Genomic DNA, 13152 nt, shown 5'->3' on the forward strand with positions numbered 1-13152 from the left:
ATATGGGAAGAAGATATCAGAATTTTGATTTGGGCCAGGTGCGGTGGCTCGTGCCTCTAATCCCAGCACTTTGGGAGGCCGAGGTGGGCAGACCACTTGAGGTCAGGAGTTCGAGACCAGCCTGGCTAACATGGTAAAACCCTGTCTCTACTAAAAATACAAAAATTAGCCAGGTGTGGTGGCATGTGCCTGTAGTCCCAGCTACTCGAGAGGCTGAGGCAGGAGAATCCCTTGAGTCTGGGAGGCGGAGGTTGCAGTGAGCCAAGATTGCGCCACTGTACTCTAGCTTGGACAGCAGAGAGAGGCTCCTTCTCAAAAAAAAAAAAAAAAAAAAAAAAGAATTTTGATTTGTTTTTACTTTTAAAAATCTCAACTTTTTGAGTTTTTATTTTACATATTTATTAGGTGGATGTAAAAGTGATTGCTGTTTTCGCCATTCCTTTATTGGTAAAAACGGCAATTACTCTTGGAGCAACCTAATAAATGAACACATTAGTTTAACAGAAAGAGTATATGAGACTGGGCACGGTGGCTCATGCCTGTCATCCCAGCACGTTGTGGGGCCGAGGTGGGCAGATCACTTGAGGTCTGGAGTTTGAGACCAGCCTGGCCAACATGGTGAAACCCCGTCTCTACTAAAAATACAAACGAACAAATAAAAAAATTACCTGGGCGTGGTGGTGTGTGCTTGTAGTCCCAGCTACTCAGGAGGCTGAGGCTGGAGAATCGCTTGAACCCAGGAGGCAGAGGTTGCAGTGAGCTGAGATCATGCCACTGCACTCCAGCCTGGGCAATAGAACTAGATTCCGTCTCAAAAAAAAAAGAGTATATAATATGTAAACAATCAAAAATTGGGAGAGTGGAATATGTCTCAAATAAACACACTTTAAAACCTGGGGGAGCACATGCAAACAAATTTAGTTAATGCGCATGAACAGAAGAGTTTCGGGGAAAAGACTCTGCTTGTAGGGGCCTGAACTAACAATGCTGGCCGGTGAAGGGGTGACAGCTACAAGAGGAAAAAGAAACTCCACGAGCTCGGGGGTGCAGAAAATGGAAGGAAGCGTGGGATGAACCCCATCTCTCCGGCGCTTCATCTGGGAAATCAGGAGGGATATCTCTACCCCTGTCAGAGATAAGGATGGCGGGAGTTGATCCCACAAGACAGGTCGGAGACCCCCAGGACCAATGGCCCCTGTGGAAAGTCCTCCAAACCAGAAGGGAAAGTGTCAGAGAGGTGAAAGAAAAATGGGAAATTCAGCGTCCCAGACGTCGAGGGAAAAGAGACCTTCAAGGGGACAGGGTGGGCAGCAGGATGAAGGAGCTCAGATGGAATGACCCCGAGAAATGCCTCTTGGAATTCCATGACAAAGTCACTGAAGATTTTTCATAAATGGCTTCAGCAGAGGGGAGAGTGTGGAGGCTGGACTGCAGGGGGTTAAGAAGGGAACGAGTGGAGAAGAAATGAAGGCACCAGGTCGTGTTTAGTTTTCAACTATTAAAATGTCAGTGTCAAAATCAGAACTGTAGGGGTGGGAGGGTATAATGTAAAGTTTTTTCTTTCATCTGGGACCCCAGAGGAATTCCCCATTACTATTTTAACAGTGGTAAGTGGTAGCTGTGGCTAGGGCAGTGGGACACGGTGTGGGAAATGGTGAGGCCATAAAGTGCCCTGTCCTGTCCCAGAACCCTCCAGGTGGCTCAGGTTTGGTCTGTGAGTTTGTGTGTAGTAGAGAATATAAGAGAGCTCGGGCCAGGCACAGTGGCTTACGCCCATAATGCCAGCATTTTGGGAGGCCAAGGCAGGTGAATCACGAGGTCAGGAGTTCAAGACCAGCCTGGCCAACATGATGAAACCCCGTCTCTACCAAAAATATAAAAAATTAGCCGGGTGTGGTGGCATGCACCTGTAATCCTACCTACTAGGGAGGCTGAGGCAGGAGAATTGCTCGAAGCCAGGAGGCGGAGGTTGCAGTGAGCCGAGATCAAGCCACTGTACTCCAGCCTGGGCGACAGAGTGAGACTTAATCTAAAAAAATAAATTAACAAAAAAAAATAAGAAGAGCTCTAATTTTATAAAGGCAGAAGGGATATTTAATTCTCAAATCCATACATGATTAGAGGTCTGAAAACTTTTCCCAAATATCACATCCTATTTGATACTTTAATGTCAGAAGATCTGACTAGAAATAAGTGGTAGGAAGAAGTGTTAATTATTTGACGTCAGTATCAGACTCTCATCCACAAGCGGTTGGACATCTGGTCCCTCTCAGGTGAGATGTCTGCAGAGGTGACAGAGGTTTTTGACTCTTCCAATGGGTCTCTGGAAACCTGGGAGACACCACTGCAGTATTTTGGCTTTTCCCAGGTACGAAATTGTTTACTATCCATTTGACAAGTGTGAAAATAGGTTCAAAGCCACATGTGAGAATTAATTACTGCTTATAAAATTCTTTGAGAGCTACAGATGAAAGGAGTGATTTAAGTGCAGAATATTATCATCTGCTAACGATAGAGTGCATTGAACTAACCAGTTTCTCCCAGAGAATAACCTATATCCTAGGGATAAAATCAGGAATTGTTTGGTTGGGTGTTTTTTGTCGTTTCTTTTTTTTTTCAGATAGGGTCTCGCTCTGTCGCCTAGATTGGAATGCAGTGGCATGATCACGGCTCGCTGTAGTTTCTGCGTCTTGGAATTATAAGATCCTCCTGCCTCAGCTTTCCAAGCAGCTGGGACTACAGGTACATGCCACCATGTTTGGCTAATTTTTGTATTCTTTGTAGAGACAAGTTCCCACTATGATGCCCAGGCTGGTCTCAAACTCCTGAGCTCAAGCGACCTGCCCATCTCAGCCTCCTAAAGTGCTGGGATTACAGGTGCGAACCACTGTGCTCTGCCAAAAGTCAGTAATTTTGGAAGCTGCATTACATATTTGAGGTGAAAAGCAATAATTACTGATAATTATTCAGTAGCTGTTCTTTCCATTTCTAGAACTATCTTAATAGTTCACATCCTTGGACACCTATGGGCCTCATAGACTCACAGCCTCTCAGGGTTGGAAAGGTCCTGGTGCTTTGCTCCTTAAACTCCCTTCATGAGTCTTCCTCCACGGCTGCCCAGGCACGTGTGATACCTCTAGCAGAGGTCTCATTACCACCCATTCCCCTTTAACTCTGTCTAAATCAGCTTTAAAATTCTCATTTACCCTCTTCTGCATCTCTGCAAGCACAGGCACATTTTAGGCTACCGCTGTCCTAAATCTCCTCTCATATCCATCCCTGGTCATTCACGCCTCTTTTCCCAGATTTTTTGCACATCCTTTAAAAATCTTATTCCACTGGCAAGCCTCCAGATTTTCTGCAATTTTTTTTTCCACTGAGTGCTAGACTGACGAGATCCTCTTTTGATCAATGGAATCTGATGTTACAGTATCATTATTGACTCAGGTAAATCATGAACTGCTAGTACCAGTGAGTGCAGCTGGTAAGAATAAAGTAATGATGAGGCCGAGTGTCATGGCTCAGGTCTGTAATCCCAGTACTTTGCGAGGCCGGGGCTAGTGGATCACCTGAGGTCAGGAGTTTGAGACCAGACTGGCCGACATGGCAAAACCCCATCTCTACTAAAAATACAAAAATTAGCCAGGCATGGTAGCGGGCACCTATAGTCCCAGCTACTCGGGAGGCTGAGGCAGGAGAATCACTTGTACCCAGGAGGGGGAGGTTGCAGTGAGACAAGATTGCGACACTGCACTCCAGCCTGGGTGACAGAGTGAGACCCTGTATCAAAAAAAAAAAAAAAAAAAAAAAGGAATGATGGGGTCCAGGCTGCTTGTCCAGACCTTGGCTCTCTCCTGCCAGATGGCCCAACAGACTTGCCTGTGCCTTGGGTTATGAGGAGAGGGACATAGTGTGGTTGGCTCAGCATAATCACAACATGGACCCCTGGAAAAACAGGAGCATCCACCAAAGGGACACCTGAGGCTGGAGCTCTGTCAGGGAGAAAAGGTGATGACAAGGAAATATAGGAGAGCTGGGCGTGGTGGTTCATGCCTGTAATCCTAAGGCAGAGGCAGGAGGATCACTTCAGCCCAGGAGTTCAAGACCAGCCTGGGCAACACAGCGAGACCCCATCTCTAAAAAAAAAATAAAAAAAATAGCCAGGCATGGTGGCTCATGCCTGTAGTCTCAGCCACTTGGGAAGCTGAGGCTGCAATGAGCGACTGCACTCCAGCTTGGGTGACAGAGCAAGACCCTGTCTCAACAATAACAAAAGAAGAAAGGTGCCATAAGAAATAGGGCTTCACAGAAATATGTCTCGCCAGAGGGAGAAGAGGGAGAGTAAAGTGCAAAGATGAAGGAGAGAGGCCAGCGTGGCCGCTCACGCCTGTAATCCCAGCACTTTGGGAGGCTGAGGCAGGTGGATCACCTGAGGTCGGGAGTTTGAAATCAGCCTGACCAACATGGAGAAACCCCGTCTCCACTAAAAATACAAAATTAGCTGGGCGTGGTGGCGCATGCCCGTAATCCCAGCTACTCGGGAGGCTGAGGCAGGAGAATCGTTTGAACCCGGGAGGCGGAGCTTGCAGTGAGCCATTGCAGTCCAGTCTGGGTGACAAGAGCAAAACTACATTTCAAAAAAAACAAAAACAAAAACAAAAAACAAAACAAAACAAAAAAACGAAGGAGAGAATGTCCTCTGGGAATTACTCAAGGCAGCTCTTTCCCATCCTTTTTTTTGTTTTTTGAGACCAGTTCTTGTTCTGTCACCCACCCAGGCTGGAGTGCAGTGGTGTAACCATGGCTCACTGCTGCCTCAACCTCCCCAGGCTCAAGTGATCCTCCCATCTCAACCTCCCAAGCAGCTAGGACTACAGGCATGCACTACCACACCCAGCTAATTGTTGTATTTTTTGTATAGACGGGTTTTGCCATGCTGCCTAGGCTGGTCTTTAATTCCTGGGCTCAAGTGATCCTTCCACCTCTACCTGCCAACGTGCTGGGATAACAGGCATGAGCCACTGCTCCCAGCACTCCTCCCATCCTTGATCTCTCCATGTGGATCCTCAATGTGCTTTGAGGAGAGCCTCAATGTGCTCTGCAAACCCTTATGTCTGTGAGTGCATGTGTGGCTATGGAGTAGGGGTTGCAGGAGTTTGCACGCCTCAGGGCACGAAGGGGCTGGAACTTACCTACTTATTCTCCCTGGGCTCAGGTGCTCAGGTGAGGGAGAAAGCCAGGGCTGGCTGCTCTGGGGTTTGTACCTAATACTAAGGGATCTACCCCAGGTGCACACTCACAAAATCTCATTCAGAGTTCAAAGAGGTAACAAAAGGAATGTGTGTGTGTACTGCATGCGCGCCCACAGTGTGAGTTTGGCACACATGAAGACACATACCCATACGTTTACTCTCTCAAATTTTACAGTGCAAATTAGGAGGCTGGTTCTAATAACATGGCAATAAAACATCAAGGGTTTGTACTACAGTCTCTCACCAGGCATGGGAAAATGGTTTATCTTGGATCCTGGGGCAGACACTAATATAATGAGAAAGTAATAGATGGAGGAACCATCCAGAAACAGTTCCAGGGCCACAGAATTTTTCTTCTTATCCACAACAAAGTCTCAAGAATGCAAGACCACAGGCACAGGCTGGAAAACTGCACAGAAGTGGAGTTTTCCTGAAGGGAGAGATTCACATGGAAGCCTCGGTTCACAGAGGTCTCACCTGGAATTTCTCTGTGGAGGTTTGTACAGGAAGCAGCTGAGTGGCGCTCTTGAAATGAGAGAACGTCACAGAAATACTCCAAAACTATGACTCTCATCTCACCAGGAGACAACCAGTCCTTTTTCATGCATTTGACAAGACCATTTTCATATCAGTCAGGTATTTAACTTTGATGTTCATAGAAAAATTCAGTACTTTTACCAATAGCAAGAAGTTTTGGTTTCGGGGTTGTTTTTGGTATAGTTTGGGGTTTTGCTGTGTTGTCCAGACTGGCCTCAAACTCTTGACTTCACACGATCCTCTAACCTTGGCCTCCCAAAGTGCTGTGATCACAGGCGGGAGCCACCACATCTATCCTAACAAGAAGTGTTTTCGTGGGGTTTTTTTGTTTGTTTTTTTAAGACAGAATCTTGCTCTGTTGCCCACCGCCGGAGTGCAGGGGCGCTATCATAGCTCACTCCAACCTCGATCTCCTGGGCTCAAGTGATCCTCTCACCCTCAGCCTCCAAGTAGCTGGGACCACAGGCAAGCACCGTCACGCCCAGCTAATTTTTCTTATTTTTAGCAGAGACAAGGTCTTACTTTGTTGCCCAGGCTGGTCTTGAACTCCTGAGCTCAAGCAGTCCTCCTGCGATGGCCTCCCAAAGTGTTGTGATTACAGGCATGAGTCATAGTGCCCGATCTAACAAGATGTTTGAAAAGAGCTTTTTCAAAAATAGAAATATAGGCAAATTGTTACCCCCCCCCCTCCAAATTAATGAAAAGAAGGCACCCTTTTCAACTTACCTCAAAAATCAAACTGTTTTGAGGCTGGGTACGGTGGTTAACGCCTGTAATCCCAGCACTTTGGGAGGCCGAGGCGGGTGGATCACCTGAGTCCAGGAGTTTGAGACCAGTCTGGCCAGCATGGTGAAACCCTGTCCGTATTAAAAATACAAAAATTAGCCAGGCATGGTGGCGGGTGCCTGTAATCCCAGCTACTCAGGTGACTGAGGCAAGAGAATAGCTTGAACCTGGGAGGCAGAGATTGCAGTGAGCTGAGATCACACCACTGCACTCCAGCCTGGGAAACAGCGAGACTCCATCTCAAAAAAAAAAAAGAAAAAAGAAAAAAAAAAAAAACTGTTTTGAGGGAAATCGTTGGTTTTTTTTTTTCACTAAAAATTTTGTTTTGAATAATTTGGTACATTCTCACAAGAATTCATTGGATGTGTTGTGAGCAAAATGGCTTAAGAAACAGTTATGTTTCACGTTGATAGGATGTCACATCAAGCCACATGTATGATATGTCTGAACTAATGGTACTCTTCTCTGTGCTCCCGTGTCACATGACCTGCCTGTGACAATGCCACTTACATTGTCATTAGAGTTCCTGTGCATAGCTACATGCCCCACCTCCAGCTTCCATCTCACTGAAAAGGTCTTGAAGGAGAAGACCAGATTTCCTCCTCCTTGATTCCCCTAGAACCTGGGCCAGTGCCTTGAAGAGAAGAGGTGTTCCAGGAATATCTGGGGAGGGTGTGGGAAATATGGTTGGACATGGGTAGGTTGGAGCCAGGTTACATAGGGCTTTAGAACCTGGACCTGACCCATCCTGGGTCAGAAGGAGCCACTTAAGGTTTTTGAGCAGAGGGTGATATGAAAACAAATTGTGGGCTGGGCGCGGTGGCACATGCCTGTAATCTCAGCACTTTGGAAGGCTGAGGTGGGTGGATCACGAGGTCAGGAGTTTGAGACCAGCCTGGCCAATATGGTGAAACCCCATCTCTATTAAAAGATACAAAAATTAGCCAGGCGTGGTGGCGCAAGGCTATAGTCCCAGCTCCTCGGGAGGCTGAGGCGGGAGAATCGCTTAAACCCAGGAGGTGGAGGTTGCAGTGAGTCGAGATCACACCACTGCACTCCAGCCTGGGTAACAGAGTGAGACTTCATCTCAAAAATAAAATAAAATAAAACAAATTGTGTTGAAGTCCAGAAATGAGGCACTGGAGTGGGAGCCCAGAGCAGAAGCTATTGCCAGAGGTCACAGGGACAGAGACTAGAGGCAAATCTAAAGGATGTTCAAAGAAAAGCAGAACTTGGAGTCCCTTTCCAGGGGAAGAAGCATATGGAAGTGTCAAAGTTGGCTCTAGAGGTTGGATGGCTGAAAGAGGTGCCCTCCTCACAGAGACTAGGGTGAGGATTTGGGGCAGGGCAGAAGGTGGGGGAAATCAGTTCATCGTGGTTCATGTTCAGTGTGAATCGATCCCCCAGGGCGCAATGTCCAGGCAGTAATTATAACTCAGAAGAGGAGTCAGGGCTAAAGATTGAAAGCAGCAAGTCACCCTTGCTTGCAGTGACTTCTCTGAAAAGACAAAACGCTTCACCAGAAGAATAGGGGAGAGCTCTTAGGTATGTTCTCAAAATCTGCTTGCTAGGGTGGGATGAGTCACCCAGAAGGACCTGCCCAGGTGCTAAGGAAACTGGGAAGGGCTAGGTCAGGTGAGCCTGAGGGAACAGTTTCCTGATGGGGGGTGGAGGAGGAGGCAGCAGGATGTCCACAGTGACAACTTTGGAAGGAAGGAAAAGGAGAAGGACCAAGGAAAGACAAGGCGGTGTTTTTAAAGGAAGTCCTTCATTCATGGATGGTAGACAAGACTGCAGCAGAGCAGTTGGGGCAGATGCCAAACCACAGAGCACAGATGAAGAAGAAAGAAAATGTGAAAGAGCAGGAAGCAGTGGCTGGAGGTGACACTTCTGAGGAGGCGGTTTGGAAGCTACAGGAAGCAGTGGCTGGAGGTGACACTTCTGAGGAGGCGGTTTGCAAGCTACAGGAAGCAGTGGCTGGAGGTGACACTTCTGAGGAGGTGGTTTGGAAGCTACAGGAAGCAGTGGGATAAAGGAGGGGGTGATCTTCATCCTGAGCATGCTCGCCAAACACACTCATGCCCATTGCACACCCTGAGATGTGCACCCAGCTCTCTTCTCCAGAGGGAGGTCCACATGGCACACATCTGAATGGCCCAGACTTCTGGACATGTGGTCCTCTGTGCCCAAAGCCCCTGGGGTACCTGGGGAAACATGCTGGCTGCCTTATGAGCACGTGAAAGAAGCCTGGATGGCAGGCCTGAGCACTGAGCATTTCTTGGCACACGTGCTGCTCATGGCGATTGTGTACAGAGAGCAGACTGGGCTGGAGGACCAGCAGGTGCACACAGAGGCCACCTCAAAGGGACATGGCAGCAGTACTGTGAGTCCCTCACTCTCCCTATGAGTGAATGCAGCTTTGGGCAGCATGACTGAGTCCACCCAAATTTAAGTACATCTGTGGAGACTGCTGGGGAGCCAGTCATGGAACACAGACTCTGACGTCTTCTGAGTTGGAAGAGATTCGGGCTCAGAAGCTCTATCCTCAGCACCTCCTTCACACTCTGGAGGAAGCTGAGGGAATCCTCTCCCACCGCTATCTTCCGGTGGCATGGATATTATAGAGGAGTAGGAAGGGGACTCCCTGAAGGAACCTGTTCTATAGCCAGAGCTTTGGAAGTCTTCAAATGGCCTACAAGCTTAGAGGCATCTGGAATCAAAGCAGTAGTGACACCTTCCTGCCCTGGTGATTCTATTTAATGAAGAATAACTATAAAGAGAGCAAGATGGCCAAATAGAACCCTCCAACTATCATCCCTCCCTGTCCCCTCCAATCCCACCCCCAAGAACACCAAATTGAACAATTATCCACAGAAGACAGCACCTTCATAAGAACCAAAAAATAAGGTGAGTAATCACAGTACCTGGTTTTAACATCATATCAAGGAAGAGGCACTGAAGAGGGTGGGAAAGACAGCCTTGAATTGCCTACATGACCCCTTCCCTTTCCCCTAGGAGCTCAGCATGATGCAGAGAATCTGTGTCCTCGGAAGAGGGAGAGGGAAGTGATTATGGAGCTTTGCATTGCAACTCAGTGCTGCCCTGATACAGTGGAAAGAAACAAAGGTCAGAATTAGGCTGGTGCCCATGGAGGGAGCATTTAGACCAGTCCTAGCTGGAGGAGGAGTGTTCGTCTCGGTAGTCAGAACCGGAGTTCCAGCAAGCCCTGCCACTGCAGGCTCAAGTGCTCCGGGGTACTAAATAAACTTGAAAGACAGTTTAGGCCACAAGGACTGCAATTCATGGGCAAGTCCTGGTACTGGGCCGACGTTGGAGCCAGCAGGCTTGATGTGCATGCAACCTGGTGAAACACTAGCTGAGGTGCTCAAGGCCTGTCCCCCAACCCCAGGCAGCACAGCTCACAGTTCTAAGGGGAGAGGAAAGAGTAAAGAGGACTCTATCTTGCAACTTGGATACCAGCTTAGCCACAGTAAAATAAAGCACGAAAGTCCTGAAGCCCCCATCCGAGGCCATAGCTCCTGGGTGACATTTCTAGACCCCCCCGGGCCAGAAGGGAACCCACTGCCCTGAAGCAAAAGACAGTCCAAGAAGAATTCACCACCAGCCATCTAAAAAGCTCTTGGGCCTTGAATAAATATCAGGTCGCCACAGGCCTTGGGTGAGACCCAGTACTGTGCTGGCTTCAGGTGTGACCCAGCACACTCTCAGCAGTGATGGCCATGGAAGTGCTTGTGTCACCCCTCCCCCAAATCTAGACAGCTCAGCATGGACAGAGTGATTCCATTTGTTTGGTGGAAAGTAAGAGAAGGCTACAAGAGACTCTGCCTGGTAATCCAGGGAATTCTCTGGGATCTTATCCAAAATCACCAAGGCAACAGGTCTGCAAAAGTTATACTGTCACTGGGCTTGGGTTGCTTTGTACTGCACATATGACTGCAATGACCAAAGACTTAGATCACAACCCTCAATTCCCTTTGAATATTCGGAAAGCCTTCTCAAGAAAGATGGGTACAAAGAAGTCCAAATTGTGAAGATTAGAATAAATACCTAAATCTTTAATATCTAGACATCAACAAACATCCACAAGTATCAAGACCATCCAGAAAAACATGACCTCACCAAATAAACTAAATAAGACACCAGTGACTAATTCCAGAATGATAGCGATATATGACCTTTCAGACAGAGAATTCAAAATAGCTGTTTTGAGGAAACAGCAAAATCCAAGATAACACAGAGAAGGAATTCGGAATCCTGTCAGATAAGTTTAACAAAAAGATTGAAATAATTACAAAGAATCAAGCAGGAATTCTGGACCTAGAAAATTCAATTGATAAACTGAAGAATGCATCAGTCTCTCGACAGCAGAACTGATCAAACAGAAGAAAGAATTAGTGAGCTTGAAAACAGGCTATTTGAAAATACACAGAGGAGTCAAAAGAAAAAAGAATAAACAATAATGAAGCACACCTACAGGGGTTAGAAAATAGCCTCAAATAGGCAAATCAAAGAGTTATTGGCCTTAAAGAGGAGGTAGAGGAAATAGAGAGACTGGGATAGAAAGTTTACTTAGCAGGGTGTGGTGGCTCACGCCTGTAATCCCAAGACTCTGGGAGGACGAGGTAGGTAGATCATCTGAGGTCAGGAGTTCAAGACCAGCCTGACCAACACGGTGAAACCTCATCTCTACAAAAATTAGCCAGGCATGATGGCGTGTGCCTGTAATCCCAGCTACTCAGGAGGCTGAGGTGGAAAAATCTCTTGAACCCGGGAGGCGGAGGTTGCAGTGAGCCGAGATCGTGCCATTGCACTCCAGCCTGAGTGCCCAAGTGACAGAGCGAGACTCCATCTCAAAAAAAAAAAAAAAAAAAAAAAGGAAAGTGGGGCCGGGTGCGGTGGCTCACGCCTGTAATCCCAGCACTTTGGGAGGCTGAGGCGGCAGGATCACCTGAGGTCAGAAGTTCAAGAACAGCCTGACCAACGTAGAGAAACCCCATCTCTACTAAAAATACAAAATTAGCCAGGTGTGGTGGCGCACACCTGTAATCCCAGCTACTCGGGAGGCTGAGGCAGGAGAATCACTTGAACCCAGGAGGCAGAGGTCGTGGTGAGCCGAGACTGCACCATTGCACTCCAGACTGGGCAACAAGAGTGAAACCCTGTCCCGAAAAAAAAAAAGAAAGAAAAAAGAAAGAGAAAAAGAAAGTTTATTCAAAGAGATAATAACAGAGAACTTTCCAAACCCGGAGAAAGATATCAATATTCAAGTGCAAGATTATAGAACACCAAGCAGATTTAACCCAAAAAAGACTACCTGAAGACACTTAATAATCAAACTCCTAAAGGTCAAAGATAAAGCAAAGATCCTAAAAACAGCAAAAACAAACAAACAAAACAAACAAACCAAAAAGAACTATAAGGGAGCTCTAACACGTCTGGCAGCAGATTTCTTAGTGGAAACCTTATGAGCCAGGAGAGAGTGGCATGACATATTTAAAGTACTGAAGGAGAAAACTTTTATCCTAGAATATTATATCCAGTGAAAATATTTTTTTTAATTTTTCTATTATTATTATTATTATTATTTTTTGAGACAGGGTCTCACTCTATTGTAAAGACTGGAGTGCAGTGGTGCGATCTCAGCTCACTGCAACCTGCACCTCCCAGGCTCAAGTGATTCTCCAGCCTCAGCTTCCCGAGTAGCTGTGATTACAGGCTTGTGCCTCTACTACCCGGCTAATTTTTGTATTTTTAGTAGAGACAGGGTTCACCATGTTGGCCAGGCTGGTCTTGAACTCCTGACCTCAAATGACCCACCTGCCTCGGCCTCCCAAAGTGTTGGGATTACAGGTGTGAGCCACTGTGCCCGGCCAAAAATATCTTTCAAACATGAAGGAGAAATAAAGACTTTGCCAAACAAAAGCAGACAGATTTTGTCAATGCCAGATCTGTCCTGCAAAAAATGCTAAGGTGAGTTCTTCAATCTAAAGGGGGTGTTAATAAGCAATAAGGAATCATCTGAAGTTACAAAACTCACTGGTAACAGTAAGTACACAGACAAATACAGAATATAATAACACGATTATAGCTGTGATATGTAAATTTTTCATATCTTGAAAAGGAAGACTAAAAGATGAACCTATCAAAAATAACAACTACAACAACTTTTTAAGACACAGACAGTACAATAAGATATAAATAGAAACAACAAAAAGTTGGCTGGGCATGATGGCTCATGCCTGTCATCCCAGCACTTTGGGAGGCCAAGGCGGGCAGATCACTTGAGGTCAGGAGTTTGAGACCAGCCTGGCCAACATGGTGAAACCCTATCTCTACTAATAAAATACAAAAATCAGTGGGGTGTGGTGGCATGAACCCGTAATCCCAGCTAATTGGGAGGCTGAGGCACAAGAATTGCTTGAACCCAGAAGGGGGAGGTTGCAGCAAGCCCAGATCATGCCACTGCACTCCAGCCTGGGTCATAGAGCAAGACTCAGTCTCCAAAAAAAAAAAAAAAAAAGAAACAACAAAAAATTTAAAAGTTGGGGAGAAAAAG

General features: G+C 46.6%; 1 protein-coding gene across 2 annotated transcripts in view; it reads right to left on the minus strand.

The window, feature by feature from the left end:
- Nucleotides 1-13152, minus strand: part of SCAF8 (SR-related CTD associated factor 8) — a 249609-nt gene that overhangs the window by 1477 nt on the left and 234980 nt on the right. The window lies entirely within an intron of this gene.

Source organism: Papio anubis, chromosome 6 (genome assembly GCF_008728515.1).
Source record: "Papio anubis isolate 15944 chromosome 6, Panubis1.0, whole genome shotgun sequence".
In the NCBI taxonomy this organism is placed as follows: Eukaryota; Metazoa; Chordata; class Mammalia; order Primates; family Cercopithecidae; genus Papio; species Papio anubis.